Genomic DNA, 23,773 nt, shown 5'->3' on the forward strand with positions numbered 1-23,773 from the left:
ATCCTACTATGGAAAACTACAACTGAATAACACTGTCATTGAAGAAGGTTAATGTATACTTTTTTAGACTATTCTAGAATAACTGGACATAAGTAATTTTCATTGCATGATACAAGCATTTCTCCCTCCCCCAATTCTGTGAGATCCAGAAGCTAAGCTTGGAAAAGGAGAAGGACTTTCCAACTCATCTGCCTTTGTGCCTTTTCAATAGGAAAACACGAACTGATAGTGCTCAAATCTGTAAGATTTCAAGGCAGTTTTACTACTTTTTATGCTGAAATATTTGAAAAAACTTAACAACAAATATTTAGCTTTCCTATAGTGGAAAAATAAGTCTGTGGAGCTATTTTATTTATGTATTCCTTATTAACCTAATTTTTTTATTAAGACTTTTTTTTTAAGAGCAGTTTAAGATTCATAGCAACATTGAGATATTTCCCTTATAGCCTCAGCCTGGCACTTGCACAGCCCCTCTGATTGTGAACATTTCTGTCAGAGTGGTACATTTATTACAATTGATGAACCTACATTAACACCTCATAATCACCTAAATCCTATAGTTTTATATTATGGTTTACTCTTGGTATTGTGTATTCTGTGGGTTGGGCAAATGTATGATGATATGTATCCATCATTACGATACCATACAGAATATTTGCACTGCCCTAACTCTATGCTCTGCTTATTCATCTCTCACCCCCTGCCCTCCCCATCAATCCTTGACAACCACTGATTTTTTATTGCCTTTTAATATTATATAGTGGGGATCACACACAGTGTTGCCTTTTCAGATTGGCTTCTTTAACTTAGTAATACGCATTTAAGATTTCTCCATGTTTTCTCATGACCTGATAGCTTATTTCTTTTTTAGTGCTGAATAATATGCCATTGTCTGGTTGTACCACAGTGTATCCATTCACCCACTGAAGGACATTTTGGTTGTTTCCAAGTTTAAGGAGTTATAAATAAAGTTGTTACAAACATGCATGTGCAGGTTTTTGTGTGAACATATGTTTTCAGCTCCTTTGAGGAAAACCAAAGAGTGTCATAGCTGAATTATATGGTAAGAGTATGTTTAGTTTTGGGGCACCTGGGTGGCTCAGCTGGTTAAGGGTCTAACTCTTGGTTTTGGCTCACGTCCTGATCTCCACACTGGGCATGGAATCTTCTTAAGATTTTTCTCTCCCTCTGCCTCTCCCCATGCCCCTCTCTCTCACTCTCTTAAAAAACAAACAAACAAACAAACAAAACAGTTTTGTAAGAAATTGTCAAACTGTCTTCCAGTGTGGCTGTACCATCTTGCATGGCCACCAGCAGTGAAAGAGAGTTCTGTTGCTCCTCACTGTCACTTGATATTGTCAATGTTCCTGTGACAGTGTTTCAGGTTTTGGCCATTCTAACAATCCATCACTGTTGCTTTAATTTGCATTTCCTTGAAGACATATGATGTAGAGTAGCTTTTCATATGTTTATCTGCCATCTGCATATCTTCTTTGGTGAGGAGTCCATTAAAATCTTTGGCCCATTTTTTAATCAGGTTTTTGTATCATTGAATTTAAAAAGTTGCTTTGTATATTTTGAATAGCAGTGTAAAAACAGATGTGTCTTTTGCAGTTTTTTCCCTCCCAGTCCTTGGCTTGTCTTATTCTCTTGACATTGTCTTTCACAGAGCAGGTTTTTAATTTTAATCAAGTTTGAGTTTATTGGTTAATAATTGAGTTTATCAATTATTTCTTTTATAAATTGTGCCTTGAGTGTCATATCTAAAAATTCATTGCCAGACCCAACGTCCTCTAGGTTTTCTCCTGTATCATCTTCTAGGAGTTTAATCGTTTCATTTTTTACATTTTGATCTGTAACCTATTTCAGGTTAATTTTTGTGAAGGCTGGGTGTAAGGTCCATGTCTGGATTCTTTTTTTTTTTTTTTTTTGGCAACATTTTTTTTTCCAATAAATGCTGTTTATGACTCCTTTAAATTTATAGAGTACTCCAGCATACCCTGAAAACTGCAAAAAAAAAAAAATACATTTATAGTTCTCAAAATGCAGAAGGGAAAGAAACTTTCTAGCCACAGACTCTTACCAAACTTCATTTCCAGTTGAGGAAACAAGTTTCCTCCTAGAACTGGACCTAGACCACAGGGGAGGGAAGAAAAGGACCTAGAGGTTTCATCACGTCCAGCCCAACTCAGCAGTTTAGGAAAACTGGCAAAGTTTTGGGACAAAAGCTTAGCCAAGAATAAAATGCAGATGTTTGATTGACTGTGTCCTGCATTATAGCTCTCAGGAACCTAATCCTGATTGAAAATGGGCACATTATTTGCAAACCCTGCCATCTGAAATGTTAGATAACATCTGGGAAGGAGTGGGTGAGCAGTTTTGCTAAAAAGCCTCCAATGATAAAGGCAAGAGGAGCTACATTTTCCCTGGACTTTGTACTACATGGAGAGAGTGATGCTGCTGCCTTAGCAGAAGCTCTTGATTTTGGTGTAGATGTAATTCTAACCTAAGGCGGATTTGGAATTGCTAATATACAGCTATATTAGCTACTTCCAGGTGTTGCTGCTGTTATTCCTGTTATTATTATTGATACTAACATTAACAATAAAAGACATGATTTATTGTGTACTTAGTACATGCTTACTTCTTCTGTAAGAAAGATATTCTTATGCCACTGTACATCTGGAAAAACGGAGACACAGAAATTAAGCATTTGCCTAAAGTCACACAGCAAGTAAATATCAGAACCAGTTTTTTAATCCAAGTTATTTGAAGTTACCACCATGGTTCTCTTTTCCTATTTCCATATTTCTTAGCTAGTATGCGGGATTGATGTGCTATTTAAGGAACTTACTCCCACTTTCAGTTAAGGGCAAGCTGATGTATTAGCTACATCTGGAATCAACAAGGGAGAAGCCAACAAGAGTGGGTTTTTAGAATTCCTGAGGTTTATCCACAGATTGTCAAAGGCACCTGACCGTGAGCTTTACATACTGAGAACCTGAGATAAGCCAATTTCTTTCTTTTTTTTTTTTTTTAAAGATTTTACTTATGTTTTTGACTGAGAGAGAGCAAGAGATCACAAGCAGGTGGGGAGCGGCAGAGAAAGTGAGAAGCAGTCTCCCCACTGAGTAGGGAGCCAGACATGGGGCTTGATCCCAGGACCCTGGGATCACTTAACCAACTGAGCTGCCAGCACCCTGAGATAAGCCAGTTTCTTATACTGGACTGAAAGGTTAGAAATATCCTGGGCAAATATGCAAAAGATGATCCGTTGTGGTTTCCACTGCTAACGTTAGATGGGTAGATGTGCCTTCTCCTCCCCCAAGGAAAGGTTCCTCCTGATTTAGGGTTCTCTGTGAAACTTAAGTCAGTCCTGATCAAAGGGGTGAATCAGCATATTTACCATAGAAAACTTGGAGCATTTATTCAATGAACAGATATTTAAAATGAATGTCTTCCTTTAAATTGGGAATTAAACATTTTCTTAGGTGGACATTAAGGAAAAATTCAAGGAATTAGCAAAATTCTAAGAGCTAATGAGGAATTTTTAAAAATCATATCCATGGGACACCATGTTTCTGAGACTTAGTTTTGCTCAAAAGTGGACGCGTCTGTTCTCTGTGGCTCAGACATGTTCAGAGACTGCTCCCGAAGCCAGAACCGTGACTCAGGAGATAGGTGGATTTGGGAAGAGAACAAGACATTCAGAGGAACATAGGATCGGATATGAAAATACAGTTATATTTTGCAGTTAGGACAGAAAGAGTGGAAACATGGAGCTAAGTAGGGGAGGAAGTCAGTAAGGTTTGACAAAAAGCCTTGAGGAAGACAGAACATAAGTAATGTGTATGTATGAAGAAAGAAAGAACAAGGCGCAATGTCAGGTGCTGGGAAATAAGAGAGTTTGGTGAGTCCAGAATGACGCCCACGTTTCTGACACAGCAAAGGGGTTGGATTAAAATGTCATCCATTAACTGGGGCAGTCTTGGGAGGCAGTTTCTAGAGGCAACTCTAGTTAAGAGGAAATGTGGGGGTGATTCTTTAGCTGCCAAGAGTAAAGAATATATACATTTTTTTAAAGTGCAGAAATTCTCTGAAATTTGACAGCTACTAACTTAAGCTACCAGCCAGTGCAGGAGGCAAAGAAAGGCACTCAGGAGGCAGGCTTGGCGCCCTGTCTGGCATGACAGTTTCTTGTGCTGCGACCGAGCACAAAGCTTTTTGAACCATCACGCTGGAAGCTCTTACTCCCCAAGTGGCAACTGCTGATTTTTGATGAGCTTGACTGTCCGTGGTGACTGCAGCGGGGAGATTAAACTTTACTTCAGTTTCACAGGTGAGACAGCCAGAGCCTAAGAAGTCAAATGATCATGAAGTTTGATGGCTGGCCATGGTAAGAGCCTGTGACTAGAGAATTTGCTTCTCAGAGACACCCTTTTAGACAACTTTGCCCTGGCACTTGTCACATCACAGGCTACCATGGCCATGTGTATTTGTCTTACTAGGAGCTGCTGACATAGTAGTAAATATGGGCTAGCCAAAACTTCACCCACAGAGTGAGTTTTAAAAGCCTGATACATTCTTAACTATATTCATTATTCTTGTTAGATAGACATCCTTCTGGACTTTCTCTCTCCCTCCCTCTTCCATAACTTCCCATTCTCCTCTGTGAACTACTTCCCTTCCTGGGCTCATGCCCTCTCATTTTACAGATCAAAAGCTCATTTACTTCCATGGTGAATAAGCAGACACATTAAAATATTCCCAAGGCAGCCATTCACTTCATTTGATCAGATGTAAAATGTCTGGAATCCGGATTAGCTTTACAGCTATGGAAAGCAATTTCCAGGAAACCCTGACCCAAAGTTTAAAAGTTAATTCATCTGAGCATTTCTCTGGACTATGAAAATTAAAATAATCCTATTCCCCAGGAATCAAAGAGCATTCAAAACATCTTCACAAAATCATCAAGCTTTCTGCAAGATACACTCACAATTACGCACATGATCCCATCATTAATGGGATCTTGTTGGATTTTCTGAATGGAGGCTGAAGCCTTCCCTGGAAGGCTTTTGCTTTTGTTCCTATGAATGAACAGCTGCGAAGATTCAGCAGAAGCCCTGCTTCCTCAGCACTAAAATACAGTTTTGAAACAAAAGACAGGAAGAGAGAGAGCTCTCAACCTGGATGGCTTTCAGCAGAGGGTGCTGCTCGGAGAAGGCTAGCCCTGGTTCCAGCAGGGATGGAATGTTCACTACTGATGGGTTGGGCATAGTGTGGGGCATGTGGGCAAAGCCGGCGCAGGAAGGAGTGATCGCATTTCCAAAAGGCAAGTGGGGGTAAGCCAGGGACCAGATCAAAATGGGACAGAGATTTGAGGGCAGTAAGTCATCCCAATCAGAAGGCAGGCTGAGGCTGTTAAGACTGGTAGGGGCCGATTTACTAAACTAACTTCAGAGACCATCCGTGAGTGCTCCCGGGAGCAGGTGCTTCCACGGTTTGGGCTCCTCCGTGAAGCTTTTTGTCTTCTTTGCCTTTGGCTCACTCTTAGTGGAGTCAACTGTTCTTAAAGGCCCAGGTCTGTTGCAATATGCAGTAAGGGTTCACTGAGTAACTTTGATCTTGAGGTCAAAGGAATTTTGACCTTTAGGTCTAAGAAAGAAAAAAGAGAGAGGAAATCAGCCTCTGTAAATTTTAGGTTTCTTCTCAAGCATTTTTTCATAAATCTTTATCTCAAAAAAATGGAAAGTATGTATAATTATGCCCATTTTAACACATGATGAAACTAAGGGTTAGAAAAGTTCAGTAACTAGCCTAAAACCAACAGCTATTAAGTAGAAAATCCAGAATTGAAAAACAACAATATATGGGGCACCTGGGTGGCTCACTTGGTTGAGCATCTGACTCTTGAATTTGGTTCAGGTCATGATCTCAGGGCCCTGAGATCAAACCCTGAGTCAGGCTACACACTCAGCGTGGAATCTGCTTGAGATTCTCTTCCTCTCCCTTTCCTTCTGCCCCTCCCCCAGCTCATGCGGACGGTCTCTCTAAATAAATAAAATCTTTAAAAAGTGAGAGAAAGAAAGAAACAGCAATATATTCCAAAGATCATGCTCTTTCTTCCCCACTATATTACCCCACAGTTTGTGAACATTGTGTTCTCAGTACCCTTATACATCCTTAAAAATTGAGAACCAAAAAATCATTTTGTTTATGTGGGTTATATATATCCGTATTTGTCATGTTAGAAATTAAAACTGAAAATTTAAAAAATATTTATGCAGTTAAAATAATCCATTACATATTAACATTTTATGAAAAATGAGTATATTTTCTAAGCAAAAAAAAGAAAACCATGAAAGAATAGCATCATGCATTTTTGCAGGCCTTTTTAATGTTCGGTTTAAGGGAAGACAGCTGGATTCTCATATCTGCTTCTGCATTCAATCTGCTGTGGTAAGTTGCTGAGGTTGAAGCGTGTGAAGAAAATCCGGCTTCACACAGATCTGTAGTTTAAAAAGGGAGGAGTATTTAAATAATCTTTTCGGGTAATTTTGTGTCCTATTCTTTGAAGAATGTTGCAGTGTAGACTCAAAAACTATATGTAGCTAAAGTTTCCATACTCTGTTGCATTAAAATCTCTTTTTAATCTCTTTTACATTTATTTTAAATCTCTTTTTATGGGCACCTGGGTGGCTCAGTCGGTTAAGTGTCTGCCTTCAGCTCCGGTGATGATCTCAGGCTCCTGGAGCTCAGCAAGAAGTTGCTTCTCCCTCTCCCTCTGCCCGCACCCCTTTTCATGCATGCTCTCTCTCTCTCTCAAATAAATAAATAAAATCTTTTTTTTAATCTCTTTTTAAAAGTCTTTCCTACACTTCGTATGGCTCTCTTACTAATGCATGATTTTGTAATGCTTTGGTAGCTCATTTTATTACTCACTACCTGAAGGTTGCAATTACTGATATCAACCCTGCTCTGTTCAGAAAATGTGTTAAGAATTGGATGCTGTTAAGCTCAAGGTGGCAGATACAAGTTTTCCAAAATTCCGTTTTCACCAGAAAGGTCAAATTTTATCACTGGCAACAAACACTATCAGTTTTTCTTGAAGGGACAGTTTCACTTCTTTCATTTTTGAGAACATGTCTACCAGATACCCAAGTCTGAATAAACGTAGTTCGCCTCTCAGTCATTATTTTTTTTTTTCAAGCAAAAATACGGTGTTCTACCAAAAAGCAGCCAGTTCTGCTCAAAACTCCGTCAGGCGGGTGCTTTCCCTCGGCATGACCACCACCATCCTCAGGGTACCGCAGCACTGCCTTCTGGGCACTTGCTGCTGTCACACACAGAATGTTAAAAATATATATACTTCAGAGTCAAGAACTCTAAAATTAATTATTTTATGGCATTATTTAAAAGGGCATTCTTCAGTGATACTGGAATGCTGATTTATTTCATTTTTTAAATTTTTGCTGTGAGTGTATGGTATGGCTGTCAAGGAAACGAGTACAGTTTGTTCAGCTGTCTTGATTTATATTTTGCCCACCGTTGCTTTTGCCCTATCAGTACAAATGTTAACATGGTAAATGTTGATATGGTAAAAAGGCAAATAGGGCCTGAGCAGTATTATTAAAATAGATTTGATGTTGTGAACCCATGAAATGGTCTTTGGTACCACCATGAAATGGTCTTTGGTACCACAAGGGGGTCTATGGACTATGCCTTGAGAACCCCTGTTCTGGAAGAACTAGACAAGCTCTCACAGTCTGTCAAGGCTGTTTCTCCTCCCTCAGTGCCTCAAATCCGGTGTGAGCCAGTCAGCTGTGTGCAGGCTGGAAACATAAATTCAGGATAGAAGCAGAATTCCCATCAGGCTTGGTCCTAAGAAACCTCCTCTTGCCAAATTACCACCTTTTCTGTCCTCACAGAATTTATGTATTAGTGACACAATGAACAGTATGACTAAGTAATTGAAAAAACAAAAAACAAAAAATAAAAAAACCCTTAGACCTCCATTTTGCCTCAGTCACCTGATGAGGCAAATATTGTTCCCATTTCAGAGAAGACCAGATAGAGGTGCAGCTGGAATGAGTGAGGCGTCCCGTGTCCCATAGTTAGTAAATGATGGTCTAAGGATTCAGGGTCTGAAGCCCGGCTCATTCCACCACACATGATTCTCACAGGTCCGTATAAGAGGCCTCAGACACTACAGTAACATTTCAAAGCCAGTGACCTGGCTTTTGAGTTCTCAGCCTACTTAGGCAAATGAGATGACAGTTTTCCAAATTAAAAAAAAAAAGAAGAAGAAAAAAGAACAATGACTTATGAAAGCACCAAAATGTGTGCTTCGTGGGAAATCCTCAGGTTTTGACTGTTAGGCCTTCAAATGGGTTTCTTTCTAGACACTAGATTTCTTCTGTTCACTTATTCTCTGGGGGTTTAATAAGCATTTTCTTTGTGCCCTGCTTTGTGGTAGGTGCTGGGAGCAGAGACAGTTTCTGTGCTGAAGCCCCCCACAGTTTTTTGAGGGGAGAGATAGGGAAGAGAGCACGTTCTGGACACAGAGACACTAGCCTCAGAAGGTGAGTTTAAAATGGCTGAGTGTGTGTGTGCACGTGTGCACGGATTCACACGCACACACGCACACCCACACAGCTCATTCCTATGTCTGAGATCTGAGACCTCCTGCAACTATAATAGATGAAAATATTAGAAGGACAGAAACATTCTCCTGACCCACATTCTCCCACAGGATAGGATCCTCAGAAAAAGGAGAAGCTGGAAACAATAACCCTTTGTCATTCTAATAGCCGTGTAAGGAAGATATTTGCAGGCTACAGATGAGAAAATAAAGGCCTAAGTGAGACTTTCTTTTGTCCCATTGCTGCAGGTCTCAGCTGCTGGGCAATGTCACCACCTCCAGAAAGAGAAGTGCCTGGTGTCTCAGTGCTGCTCAGGGCATGACCCTGGGCCAGAGCAGAGCCCTCTTTGCTCTTCTTCTTCTCCCTTCCTTGTGTTTCCACAGGGCCCTACTCTTTCTGGCTGTGTCTCGAATTCCCCATACGCTTGCTCACCTCTTACAAGTGACAGCAGATTAGGTTCCTCTGGCCGAACCTTCTACACTTTGCCTCAACCTTCATTTCACTTCGTTGTTTTGATTTCTTTCAGACATTTGGTTTTTACTGATTCTGCTTCTCATGACCTTGGGCTAGCCTCTCTTCATCCTGCCTCCATAACCCCTGAGCCCCCCCAGAGTCCGCCTCCTTGTTCAGGACTCTGATTCTCTGTCACTCAGGGTTGTGTAAGTGCAAGGTCACCTTGAGAATGAAACCTCCTTAAAGTTTACTCCCTGCACCTCTGTCTTGCTTCTCCCTAGTCCTGGCCTTTCAAAAGTAGGATGCTTAACATCAGAAATTCCCTGGGCATTTTTTTTTTTTCTTTCAAGAACTATATTCCTTTGCAATTACTCACCCAGTAGAGGACCCGTGGGTATAAAATTACCGGAAAGAGTTTAAAATCCGCTCAAGCTTCTCTGAATCATAAGCCACTTTTCTCATGCATTCATAGCTCATCCTTGGAGTCTTCAGTTTATTTTCCTTCCCCAGTAATGAATTTTTCAATGAGTTTCAATGAGTCAAGAAGCATAAATCATTGATTCATTTATTATTCAAACATGTATTATTAACACCAGTGTGCTAGAGTTTTTGACTGCTTCTGTTTTTTAACGGTCAATCCATAATTGAACAAGTAGGATTCATGAAGTGTGATTACAAAAACAGCTTCATTATGTTTTACCTCACATCTTCTATTTATTGTGGGTCTCTCTCCCTACTCTGTAGGCACACATGGGCAGTTGTATGACTCTTCTGGTCACTCCTAATTAAAAAAAAAAAAAAAAAAAAGGAAGGGAGGGAGGAGGAAGGAAAAGAAAAGGGAAGAAACGGAATCAATTTAAGCACGATTCAGATATTCTAGTACAATATATTATTTAACACTTCAATCTTTATTTCAAAGCAAAATCTCATCCTCTTTCCCCTGGTGGTAAGCTCATTCCCTGTGTGACTCCTTTGGGATTGGAATGAGAGGGAGGTGAAGGGAGCTGGAGTTCCCACTTGACTCTCAGAAGCCTGAAGCTTCTCTTACTGGCCTGGAAGCTCTAAAGAGGGTCTCTTGCACAGCCGGGCCCTTTCTTCTGCAGCAACCTGGATCTGGGCAAGGCTTTCTATTAGATAGCTGCTCCTGTTCCCTTCCAGGTCCTGTCCCAGGCAGCTTGCTCAACAGCTCCCTTCTGCTCATATCTCCACCCTGGGGGCTTGGCCTCAAAATGTATTATTATCCAGGTGCATGGATGAATCCGTCATTAAGCATCTGCATTTGGCTCAGGTCATGGTCCCAGGGGTCCTGGGATCGAGCCCCACATAAGGCTCCCTGCTCGGCGGGAAGCCTGCTCTCCCTCTCCCACTCCCCCTGCTCGTGTTCCCTCTCTCATTGTGTCTCTGTCAAATAAATAAATAAAATCGTTAAAATATACATATATATATATATATATACATAAAATATAATTCATTCTCTGTTCCCCCATAAAATCCATAATATTAGCCATTCTCCAATTGTTTCATGGTTAGGGTGGTTGTTTTCAAGATTCTGATGTTCTAAAGTATGGTATGTTGAACTGTCTATGAGGAAAACATGGTCTTCCATCGTTTTTAAAACTCTTCCGACTTCGGGTGGCTCAGTCAGTTAAACATCTTCCTTCTCTTCAGGTCATGATCCCAGAGTACTGGGATCAAGTCCCTTATCGGCTCCTTGCTCAGCAGGGAGCCGCCTTCTCCCTCTGACTGCTGCTCCCCCTGCTTGTGCATGCTCTCTCTCTCTGACAAATACATAAATAAAATCTTTTTTTAAAAAAAACCCAGAGCTCTTCAGACTTCAAGCCCAGCATTCTTTTGTAGTCAATAACATGGATTTTCCCTTGAAGTTATTTTAGTATGAATTTACTCAATGAATATATGCCCCCGCCGGGGAGATGCATTTTAACTGTAGAACAAAATGGCCATCGGTCTTGTTAAAGATGTCTCGGGCATCAGTGGGTAATCTGGGGTCATTCTTCCTGGAGCCTGAAAGTCAGTCAGAGAGACAGGGAAATCACCTGTTTCACAAATTATACTTTGTAGGTCGTGCTTGTTTATGTCAAGGTTGCCCCATCTGGCACATTCATTCTGTTAGGATTAGACTTGGCTCAATTGTTCTGTTAGACAATGGAGAAAAACACAGTGTTTAAATGTGTTAAACTTCTGCCCTAAGGAAAGAAGTTGGTACCTGAAGAAACACTGGTGCAAGACTCCCTACAAACTTACACAAGACTAAGAGATGGAGGGGGTTGCACAAACCTAGGGCTCAGGTCCTCAGGAAGATTTCCCTGAGGTGAATTGTCCCAGCCAGCAAATGCACCCCCACCTCCAACTCCTCAGGCCTGCGCCTTAGTTTAATTGGTTCCTTAATTATAAGCATCTTCTTCTCCTAAATTTCTTTTTTGTTGGTGACGGTGGTGGTGGTGATTTCGCTGGTGATTTCATATTCTGTTCGCTGAACTTTTATGGAGCACAAGTTAGTGCAAAGTATTTATTGAATAAGCGATAAGTAAATATGAATGAGCTGGTACTTGCTACCAAGAGCTCTGGTCTGGCTGAAAAGAAGGATGTATAAGCAATTAACTGTAATCCAGACAGAATTAAACATGTATCAAAGAGAGGTGAAAATTATGGCTCAGAGGGGAAAATGATACCTTTGCCCCAGTGGATCAAGAAAGCTTTCCAGAGGAGTTGACAGGAGAGCTTTTCTTTGAGGTATAACTGATATTTTTAGACGTAAATAAGGAAAGGAAAGCATTTCAATTTGAGTAACACAGCCTGCATAATGGCAAAAAAATACATTGCTATATTTGAGGAAAAGCGGATTATGAGTTAGGCTAGAGGCAGAGTTTGGGCTTAGAGAGGAGTTGCCCAATGCAGTAGCTGCGTGTGGTCACTGACAAGTGAAATTTGCTGTAAATATAAAATATATGCCATATTTTACCTTAAAGCCTTCATGTCAAAAAATAATCTAATCTGTTTTAATAACTTTTATGCTTATTAAATTTTGATAGCAACTATAAATATTTTAGTACATCTCCTTCAAGTGAAAGACCATGCTGAACTACCATTCTTAAACGGCTGCATTGCATTAGTAATATGGGGTACAGTTGCCCATGGAAATAAATTTTGTTCCCCACGTGAGTTTTAATGGCTGCATAGTATTTCATTGCATTGATATGTCCACTTAAGTAATCCCTTATTTTGGACTTTCCTTGTTAATTTTCACTATGTAAAAGTTTCTCAGTTCTTTGTTTCAATGAGTTAAAGTCAAAGAAAAAAGCAAAGAAAATAAAGATGTTAACATGGACTTTCATTTCTCTAAAGACATTTAGCAAAGCAGGTGCATAGAAATCACTGGCTCCCTTAAGATCCAAGGCTGAATTTTGTAATTAAATGGCTTTTAAGTGCTCCCAGTAGCACAGAAATCGAAGTGATTGCAATTAATGAATCTCTCTCTCTCTCTCTCTCCCCCACCCCCAATCCCCATGTGTGTATGTGTATGCGTCATACATAAGCATTAGACAACTTTCTCTGGCTGAGCTAGCTCTCCAGTCTCTTCTTGTTATTGCTGTTTGAAAAACTTGTTTATATAAAAGTTAGAAATATAGTACAAAGACGTTTTTTCCTGAACCATTTGAGGGAAAATTGCTGACTTTGTGCTAAATCATCTCCAGGTAGTTTAGTGTCTCTTTCTGCAGACAAAGAGATCCTCCTATGTAACTAGAATACATAACCCAATTCAGGAAATTAACCTTGATACAAAACTACCGTCTAATCTTTAGACTCTCCTCAAGTTTCTCCAACTGTCCCAATAATGTCCTTTGCAGAGAAGGGATCCAGTTCTGAATCACACCAGACATTTAGTTGTCCTGCTTCTTTGTTTCCTTCAGTCTCTCCTTGATTTTCATGACCTTGACACTTGGATTACATGCCATTATTTGGTAGAATCTCCTTCAGTTTTGGTTTGTGTGAGATTTCCTCATGATGAGATTCCTGTTATGCATTTTTGGCAGGAATATTACAGAAGTAATCTCATTTCATTCTATCAGGTAGCACACACTTTCAATTTGTCCTGCTACTAACATGACATTTATTCTGTTGGGTCTGCCAGGTTTCTCCACAGTAAAGTAACTCTCCTCCCCTTTGTACTTAGTATTGGGAGAGGGAAGTACTTTGAAACTATGTAAATATTCTGTTCCTCTTTAGATTCTCAAAGTATTCATTCATTTGTTTATATCAGCAGGAGCTCATTGTTTCTTACTTTATTCAATTTGTTATAACCTGTTATATTACTATTTATTTGAATGTTCAAAAAGTCTCTGATGTGGCCTGTGGGAGCCAATTCAAGCTGCTTATGTGTCCTTCTAATGCCCAGTTACTGTTTGAACATTTCCTTGCTTTCTGGCACAAGATATTTCAGACTAAATTTTTATTTGTCCTCTCTTGGTCTTGGAATCAGCTCTTGCTTATTTTAGTGAAAAACGGTATCTAGAAGCCAAGTTTTGGGTACTAGGGGTGCTTGTTGCCATTGGGGTATCATGTTCTCAGGTCATCCTGATGGACAGAACTAGGAAGCATACATTTATACACATACAATTACCTCTATGTTTATTTCTACATCTATCTTATATGTTGAAAATTGTAAGCTCATCTTGATCACTCTCATTCAAATACAATACCCCAAGGTTCATTTTGTTTTTCTTTCTATATTTATATTGCCCTTCTCCAGCAGTGAGAAAATGGACTCCCATTATTCTTAATATTTATATATGTGATCAACCTCCCTGTATGTACATGACTTCCATCACTGCTACCAAATCCTCTCCAATAACCGCAGGCGGCTTCCTCTCCGTCCTTGGGCCCTGACACACTATTCCTGACACACTATTCTTTGCCCTTGGGGATGCCCTTCTCCCCCTTCTTGTGCTTTAACTTCTGATGCTGGGCCATCCATCCCCACCTGACTGCCCTCCTCAACCTGATTAGTCTCCATCTCAGTATGGGGTGACCCTTTTCTCTAGCTGAGCTTTGACACAGCATTCTGAGCTACTTGCCCCTTTTGTCCCTCTGCATTGACACGTAACTTAATGGCTTTGAGACCAAATCATTCAAGAATGGAAGGAAAGGGAAGGGAAGAGGAATACGTCCAGTTGTATTTTATATTTAAAAAAACTTCGGACCTCAATGGAAATGTACTGCCCACATCAAGGTATAAAGAAACAGCCTCAAAAAAAAAATTTTTTTTCAAGAAAAAAAAAAAGAAACAGCCTCTCTTTGTTAATAAACACAACAAGAGTCCTTAAAACTATTCTTTGAGACTCTGTACTTATTTATCTCTTCTACTCCTTATATACATTATCATTTGTTAAATGAGGGACAGGGAGAAAGTTTAAATTCCCATGTGCTGATAATAGCAAAGAAGAGGAAATATTCAGCCTACATGGCATTTTTTTAAAAAATAATGAGGCAAATGTCCTTCAGCCTGGAGGATATCATATCTGATATATTCATGTGACTATTGAGATGTTACAAAAGAAGACTCATTGTTTAGAATCTTTGCAATTTGACTAGATTTTTTAAAAAAGAAGAAGAAGAAGAAGTTTCTTTGTGGGCTTTAAGGGTTCCCAGAGCTATTCTGAAGCCCTTTTCCACCTCAGATCTGCTGGTCACAGACGTCTGGCACTGCCTTCTGCCTTACGACGCTGCACCAGCTAGAATGTGCTTCCTGAGCTCTCTTTGACCTTAGAGCTCTATGATTTCACAGACACAGTCTGGTCAGGGGAGGACATTCTTGCATATGTCAGACTAATTACAGATCACTCTAAGTGCTACCAGCACAGGTTTGTCATCCCCATCAAGGGCTGCAAGCTCCACCCCTTCCCCCACAGCCCCTTCCCCAGGCCTTCCATCTCAATGCTGAATTCAGAGGGGCTGGCCTGGAGCAGACAGCCGCATGACTCCCCACTATGACCAGGTCAATGTCTACAACGCAGGGCCTTTGGAAATGGAATTTAGTCAAGTTCAGGCATCAGTGGATACCAGTATGGGAACCTAAAAATAAACCAGGCAGAGGAAGCTTCAAAGACTTTCTAGAAGGTGGAAGGAACTAGAGGCTACAGGGGGCAGTGGGATGACTTCTAATGGCCTCGGGGAAGCCATCAGGAATTCTTAAATTGCCAGGAATGTCATCAAGTACTGTCCCATGCTGTCATGAATGGAGATAGGCAGAACCAAGCATAATGAATATAATAGCTCTTTAGTATTTGGAACAGAAGTGTGTGTGTGTGTGTGTGTGTGTGTGTGTGGAGCAGGTGCTATGTGGTATCTGTCCCCCACTGAGGGCTTGCTGTAGGTATACTCCATGCCCTGATGTCCTCAGAGTTCAGTTCCATCAAGAAATGACCTATCAGTTCTTCATATCTAATAAATATCTGGTGCCAGGTTTGGTGTGCAATTCTCCCCGCCTGTCAGGGTTTTCCCTTCATCCCATTATGCCAAATTCAATATGTCTAAACCATACTCATAGATTTTCCTCACAAAACTACATGAACTCGGGTTTTCTTCGAGTCACACAGACTTTAAAACTCAGTACTGACTTTATAGTCTTCCCTCCTTCTTCCTTCTTCCCTGCAAAGTCCTCTTTGTTGCCGCGTCCAGGAGATTCCTTTACAATATCTTGTCATTATCTCCTGCTTTGTCCTTAGTTCAGACTCTCATTATCCCACAATGGACTGCTCTAAGTCAGCCTTATTCTTTACTAAAATAAGTTTTATTTAACGCATGAACATTTATACCCATTTACTAGCAAAATTCTGTAAATTCATGCTATAACCTATATATCGTTATGGTAATTTTTTTACAAAATTTGAACCAAAAAGTGGCATAACACTTTCTCTCCATTATATTGTGAAGTGTCATGTGCACTCCTATTCTACTGCTGGAATAACAATTTATATAAATTTTAAGAAAATTCTAAAACATTTAGGAAGGCCAATTACTCCCACTCAAAAATCCCCTTCATCATCCCAGCCAGTCTTCCTGCGCAAACCGAGCCATAAGAAGTGGTGGGAAGTGAGGGAAACTGCACTGTTTCTCCACATGATCTAGTCTCATATCTTCACACATATGTTTGCAGTTAAAGGCTGCTATTGTCCATCATGACCAAATAACCATAGTCTTGCTTGGAGTCTGGCAATATTTATCATAAATGATATAAAGGTCGTAAGTTCTGATTGTAAGGTAGCATCTTCTTTGTAAAATCTGTTCTAGCTCTACAAGTTCAGTAGAAGATTTGGAAGAACACAGAATGAAGTGTTGGGGACAAATGAGGCCACCCTACACACACACACACACACACACACACACACACACAGAAAAAAGTAGAAGCTGCTTACTCCTCTTCACATCATGCACAGCATTTGTCAGGAGAAGACATGGCAATAGAATTGAGTGGATGACACAAAATAGAAATGAAGCTCTTTGGTTTTGTTCTTTTTTTTTTTTAAAGGTTTTATTTATTTATTTCACAGAGAGTGTGATCACAAGTAGGCAGAGAGGCAGGCAGAAAGAGAGGATGAAGTAGGCTCTCTACTTAGCAGGGATCCGGATGTAGGGCTCAATCCCAGGACCCTGAGATCATGACCTGAGCTAAAGGCAGAGGCTTAACCCACTGAGCCACCCACGTGCCCCTGGTTTTGTTCTTTTAAAAAAAATTTTTTTAATGAAAAACAGTACTAAAGTCATCATAACAATAGAAACAAATCTGTTTGGAAATAAGTCAGCCCATCCAAGCACTTAAACTCTGTAGTGAAAAATCTTATGCCTTCTAGCTCTGCCATTCCAAGTACCTTTGGAAAAGGAACTAGTTTACCTTCTCCATGGAATATTAGACAAGGGCCATATTTGCCAACAGATATTGTTACAACATTCTTTGTGACCCCTTGTGAAAAGTCCTAGTGAGATACAAGAAAGGACACATCCTAGAGGACATGAAGCAAGTGTTTCAGCTGCTAAAACCAGGAATCATCAGATACACTTTAAAGTTCTCATCAATGCTTTTATAAACAAATCACAGTACACATTTTTGTAAGTACAATGGCATCTTGTTAGTAGGTATCTAATACTAAAGAAGTATATGCTTTAACTCCATTTAAAGACAATCTGTAAAATGTAATGGAAATTTTACATAACTTCTTTTATGTTGTTTTAAGGCTGCCTTTGTCTGTTAGCTAAACATTTCTAAAGCTTAAATAGTTGTTATTTTAAGTCTGCAAAATAGAAATTGCTTTGACCTTTTAGGGTATTGTTTTGGATTTCGTTATCACAGTGAACTTTAAGGGTATGATTCTGTTTTCTATTATCAAATACCTCCTTCTTGCAGCCTCATAATAGAAAAGTCACAGTCCTTAGGTCTAATACCCAATAGAATAAATATGACTATAATTTAACACAAAAAGTGAATGGCAAGGTCAGACTTTAAAAGCCACATGGAGATTAGATTGGCACAAATGAATGTATGCATGTATTATATTCAATTGAACAGAGTCAAATTATGTATATAGTGTATGCATATCAACGGGTACTTTAGGGAAACTGTTCTCTTGGGTAGGAATTAGCTGTGGTTGACTGAGTTTGCAAAGTACAGCAAGGTTATTAAATCAACAATATAGTAAGACATTCCACTTAACCCAGATCATAAATGAAATCAGTTGTAGGTTGTTTATGTCTGATGTGGAAGACACAAATTGCCTTTCTCTTCTGGCAAGTGTACTGATAAAGAGAAGAGATGCATTACAGTTACCGCTAAGCTTGCACTTGGAAATTATCCTACAGAAAGAGAGACACAAAGACAAAGACCATCAGTCAACGGTGTGATGTTCATTGTTCAAGGCAACCAAATGACAAGGGCTGTCTCAAACGTTCCCCATGGGTTGTAGTTATAAAAAAGACAAGCGACCTTCTTGGACCCTCCTTCAGGCAGCCAGCCGGGTCCAGACAAAGAAAATCATGGCAGAACAGAATAGAGCACCACACTCCATGTTCACACAGCCTGTCTGGCACCATGGAAATGTTTTGGCAAACAAGTTCTGCGCTTCTGTGCGGCTCATTCAGGGGCCTTACACTCAGAAGGGGGTAGTGCAAAGGGATGAGGCCTTCTTTGCTAGAGAGAATCTGAATATACCAAATGGCCAGAGCATCCTGTACGAATATCACCGAGTTCTTCGGTGATATACACCCTTGGGGGGTGTTTGTCAAATGGACTCAGATGGAGTCAGATTATTTTTTTCATGGTAAATAAAATGGAAGGCCTTATTAAAAAAAAAAAAAAACTCATAAGTCAACTTTCCTGAAGCCTGGAAACCCACAACAATGGAGTAGGATTAGGGAGAGGGCATCAAGTTAATGGAAATTCACAACCAAATTTCTGATTGGCATACATCTCTGATGGGGGGAAAATCAGGATTCAGTTCAATAACATATGCAGTGCAGACCTAGGTATTTGAGAAAAGCAGGACCTGTTGCGTTCTCATCGCAATGAAGACCCAGGAGCAGAAGTTCAAGGTTTATTCACAACCAAGTGCGCTCATGACTGGCTTCCATCCTGACTAGACAATGCCCTTCCCAAAGTGTTTTGTTTGGTTGAAGCTCGTCTACCAACTGTTACTACTCTGATCATCACTTTCACTGGAATTCTTGCTAGCCCATGGCCCTTAAGGAACCCAGGAAATTCATAAAACTGTCAGCTCCAATTTTTCTGATTTGGAGAAAGAGAGAGAGAGAGACAGAGACAAAGAGTTGACCATATAGTTTGGATCTAAAGATGGAAAGAATTTAGCTGTTTTTCCTATATGGAAAACTAAGCATTTCCCTTCTACCAGAGCCAAAAGCAAGCAAAGAAGATGGAGGGTGGGGAGGTTCCATGTCTATGTTATGGTCCTCCTGAAGCATGCCCTAAGAGGTGTGACAGAGTGTTTCCTCCTCACCACCTCCCTCCTTCCATCCCCCCTGCATCTGTAAAGCCCTTTCCTTCAGTTTAGATCTAATCCTTTCCTCCACACATATGCTGCTTTTTACTATTGGTTTTGTTTTACAAGATTCTTGAAGGTAGGGAGGATCCATTTCATATTCGGTGTTGCCTTTGTTTCCTGTGCCTTATCTAACTGCACAGTTGATTGTCAACTAATCAGTTAATACAAATAAATATGGTGTTGCTCAGTGGATTCAGTTCTTTCTAAGCTGAGCAAGACTCCAGAGGGAAAAAAGTATCTCTCATATCCTACTCTTTTATTCCCTACTTCTTGTATTGAAAGACAGCCCCCAGAATGCAAGCTGGTGCAACCACTCTGGAAAACAGCATGGAGGTTCCTCAAAAAGTTGAAAATAGAACTACCCTATGACCCAGCAATTGCACTGCTGGGTATTTACCCTAAAGATACAAACGTAGTGATCTGAAGGGGCACGTGCACCCGAATGTTTATAGCAGCGATGTCCACAATAGCCAAACTATGGAAAGAACCTAGATGTCCATCAACAGATGAATGGATAAAGAAGATGTGGTATATATACACAATGGAATACTATGCAGCCATCAAAAGAAATGAAATCTTGCCATTTGCGACAACATGGATGGAACTAGAGAGTATTAAGCTTAGCGAAATAAGTCAATCAGAGAAAGACAATTATCTTATGATCTCCCTGATTTAAGGAAGTTGAGAGGCAAGGTGGGGAGCTTGGGGGTAGGAAAAGAATAAATGAAACAAGATGGGAGTGGGAGGGAGACAAACCATAAGTGACTCTTAATCTCACAAAAAAAAACTGAGGGTTGCTGGAGAAGGAGGGTAGGGAGAGAGAGGTTGGGTTATGGACATTGGGGAAGGTATGTGCTATGGTGAGTGCTGTGAAGTATGTAAACCTGGCGATTCACAGACCTGTACCCCTGGGGCTAATAATACATTATATGTTAATTTTTTAAAAAACTAAAAAAAAAAAAAAGAAAGAAACAGCCCCCAGTGTGTGGTTCTGTGGTTCTGCGCAATGGTCAAGCACAGCTCCTACTGTGGGGACAGCTGTGGGCCCAGCAACATGGGTGCTAACCCATAGATTCTGGTAGAATGACTTGTTTCCAGGCAAAGAAGTGGGTGGATGAGTCTTTGCTTAATCATCTCCAGGGAAAGAAAAAGGACTGACCGGCTTCAGTGAGCTATTTCAGTTTCTAATTACTCTTTCATACAGGAAGTTCTTTTTCCTGTCCAATCAAAATCATTCTGCCACAAATTAAGCCAAATTTTCCTGGTTTTCCTCTTTTTTTTGAGATAAATCAGAGGCAGGAGTCATACTGTTTCGTACTGGCTGTGGGTAAAAATACATGGGTCTAGTTTAGATTGTTTGTTTAATGACATTTAATAAAATGAACATGTTAACCAGGAATCCCATTCGAAGTCAGTGGGACCTAGAAGGGGAAAGAGACCTCACGTCTTGCTCTGAGAGTGTGTTGAATTCCCAAGTGGGGACAAAGAGGGTCCTGGGATAGTCTCTTCTTGGCCATGGTCTTGGATGTCCTGTTTTGTGTTGTTTGGGTAGGTTGTATAGGAGAGAGGATATATTTGTTCAGCTGGTTTGGATGTTCGAGGCGGGCATGTGAAAGGGATTAGGTGAGGCTTCTGTGTGATAAAGGACAAAGAATCTTAAAACTCTCTCTTCCTCACCTGCCTGTATTAGGGAAAACACTCAATTCTGTCATCAACACTGTGACTCTTATACAGACAGGAACCACATGGAATATTTATACAAGATTGTCTGTTGTGTGGAATTTGTGGAAACCAGACCACCCTTCCTATGGGTCCACTGCCAATGTCCTGAAATAGCTCAGAGGGCCAGGACCTTTCCACTGTGGTATTTGCCTTTCTGTGTTGCTTACACCTGGGGGGCAGGGGGGAAGGAGGGTGACCTCCCACCTCTGGCCCCCAACTTGTTACCACCCCTTACTTCCTCTCACACCCTTTCATCTGTCCAAACTTGGGAGAAAAACAGAGAAGGGGAAAAAAGAAAATGGAGTCTGGGATGGGCCTTCAGCTAAGGACAGCCGCCTAAAGCTTTAAGCCTTTCTCGGACATCTCCAAATATCTCTCCAATCACTGACCCACACAGAAAATTCTATGTTATTCTTTCCCAAGTTCAGATCTCCAACATGGATTGTATAATTCATTTTGCTTTATATTTCTGCAATGAATTTAATTTCCCCTCATCTCCCTTGTACATACATACACACACACACACACACACACACACACACACACACAAATCCTCTTAATAATTTACCCATATTTTAGAATTATAATAGAAACATAGAGCACATCAGTGGATACTCCTTGAGATTGTGACAACTAGTTGGAAATTTAGAGATAATCTAACCCAACCCTCTCACTTTTTGATTAAGAGTGGGTAAAATGACCTACTCAAAATCACACGAATCATAAAATACAAAACTAGAAATTAGTGTAAATACTTTGTGTAGGACTGTCTGTAGGTCATGGCCCTTGCAACCAATCAATGACCAATAACTTATGTGACTTTGAAATAAAGTATTACAACTCTCTAATAATTAGGAATGAAGAGAACAGAGATGAAAAAGAGATTTTGCCCCAGGCTCAGGTACACTCTGAAATGTTAAGTATGCTGAAATCCTAGGGAATATTAATTAAGGGAACTTTATTCTGGGCCAAAAGCACCTTTTGTTGTAATAGTCAAGACGAACTTCTGACCTTTCAGTTGGTCAAGTTTTTTTGCCATGATTTAAATATTATGAAGTTTGTGTGAGCCATTATCTGCACATTTCTTTGTTATAAATTACACTGAAAATGCTCCACAGCATTGCAAGAAGATAAAAGGGCCACTATCAACGAAATATATAGAGTTTTGCTGGTTGAATAAGCCAAAGGTTATTCAACAATGGATAAAAATTCAACCCCCAAACCATATGTATCCCTGCTAGTGTGTCCCCATTACCTCCTGTCATGCTGGGTTCAAGGATTATCCACCAATGACAATGACTAGTCAAGTTCAAATATGAAATATTAAGAACCAGGACACAGACGATCAAGAGTTTTTAGAAAATGACATGATTTTGCAGAGATGCAAGATGTTGGAGGAGAATCCTGTTAGGAGTGCTTCTTTCTGTGAAATCCTAATGAGAATGTTTATTGTTAACAATTTTTAAAATTATTGTACTACTTAAAAAAAAAAAAAGCATGAGCAGTGATGAAAGTCAGTGGATTTCTCTGATCCTGTGCTGTATTAAGAAATACAATAGGGCAAATTAGGCTGGCTTCTTTCATTTTTTTAAATGATTCAGAAGCCCTTGAACTTAAAGTCAGTACATAAAAATGTCCTATTATCTTAATTATCAGTGGTCATGCTTTTTTATGGAATGCCTTTCATTTCAGAGATGGTGGCTGCTTACTCAGCACTAGCAAATGTTAAGGGACACATTTACACCAACCCACTATACACTAGTCTTCATGGATAATTGAAATCCACATTTTTTCCAACTCTCTTTCATCTTTGAGGTCATCAGGAGGTACTGTCAAGGAATTAATTTATCTCCTAGGGAATCACATATTTTCCCATTGCTTCAGACCAGTTCTTCTGATTGATGTCATTTTCATGTTCGTGAGCTCCCCTATCCACCTTTTGGCAGGACCATAATGACATAAACAGGATACCATTTTAGGAGGCAAGGCATTTGGGTCCAAGTCTGAACCCTGAAATATACTGGGCACCTCCGATAAGTCACCTTACCTCTCTATCTTGTTTCCTTCATCTGTGACATGATAGTATTAGATTCGACAAAATGTACATTTTCTTCTAGTTTTAGCACTCACTGTGTCTGAAATGGCAAAGAAAAAGAAAAGAAAGAAAGAAAGAAGGAAAGAAAGAAAACTAGCAAGCAGAAGGGAACAAAAGGGCAGGGTTAGGCCACGTTACAGACATTTAATGCCTGCATAGTTGGCAGTTAGCAGCACCAGAGAAACCAAGCCTTGCCTGCTGGAGTCATTTTAACCTGGAGTGAAAACATTCACCTTCTTGCTAAGACAAGACCTTAGTTCATATCAAATAATACAGCTCCTCCAAAAGCTGACTTTGAATTAGTCATAATGCAAGAATTCCAAGGTATAATCAGGATTGGATCACGATTTAATCACAAAGTGAATCACTATATCTAACTTCTTCCAAGATCATTTTCTATATTAATCCAGGAATTTTTATCCTTTTTATTGTCCCTTTCTAGACTCTTAACTAGCTTTTGAAACAAAGCTGAAACTAATCTTTGCAATTGTACACTGTGGTGGGAAGTACGACTCGGCTAAGGGCAAGTTTTCTAACCATTTAGTGCTCTGGGAAATTCTGCTTGTGTATGTTTACATACAAATGCTCAGTCATTTACACTGAGAAATCCATACCTAGACATTTACCTGATGAAATCAGTTTTCCCCAGTAGCCGTATTCCTGGCAATCCAACCCAAAATAGAAGGCCTCTTTGTGGGAATCTGAAGACAGAGGTTACGACAGACGGCCTCTTGTAGGATCTCAGAATCAGAGCTGTTCTGGAGAAGCCCAAGAGAATTGCCTTTGGCGTCGGG

This window comes from Lontra canadensis, unplaced genomic scaffold, assembly GCF_010015895.1.
Source record: "Lontra canadensis isolate GAN:19392208 unplaced genomic scaffold, GSC_riverotter_1.0 scaffold294, whole genome shotgun sequence".
In the NCBI taxonomy this organism is placed as follows: Eukaryota; Metazoa; Chordata; class Mammalia; order Carnivora; family Mustelidae; genus Lontra; species Lontra canadensis.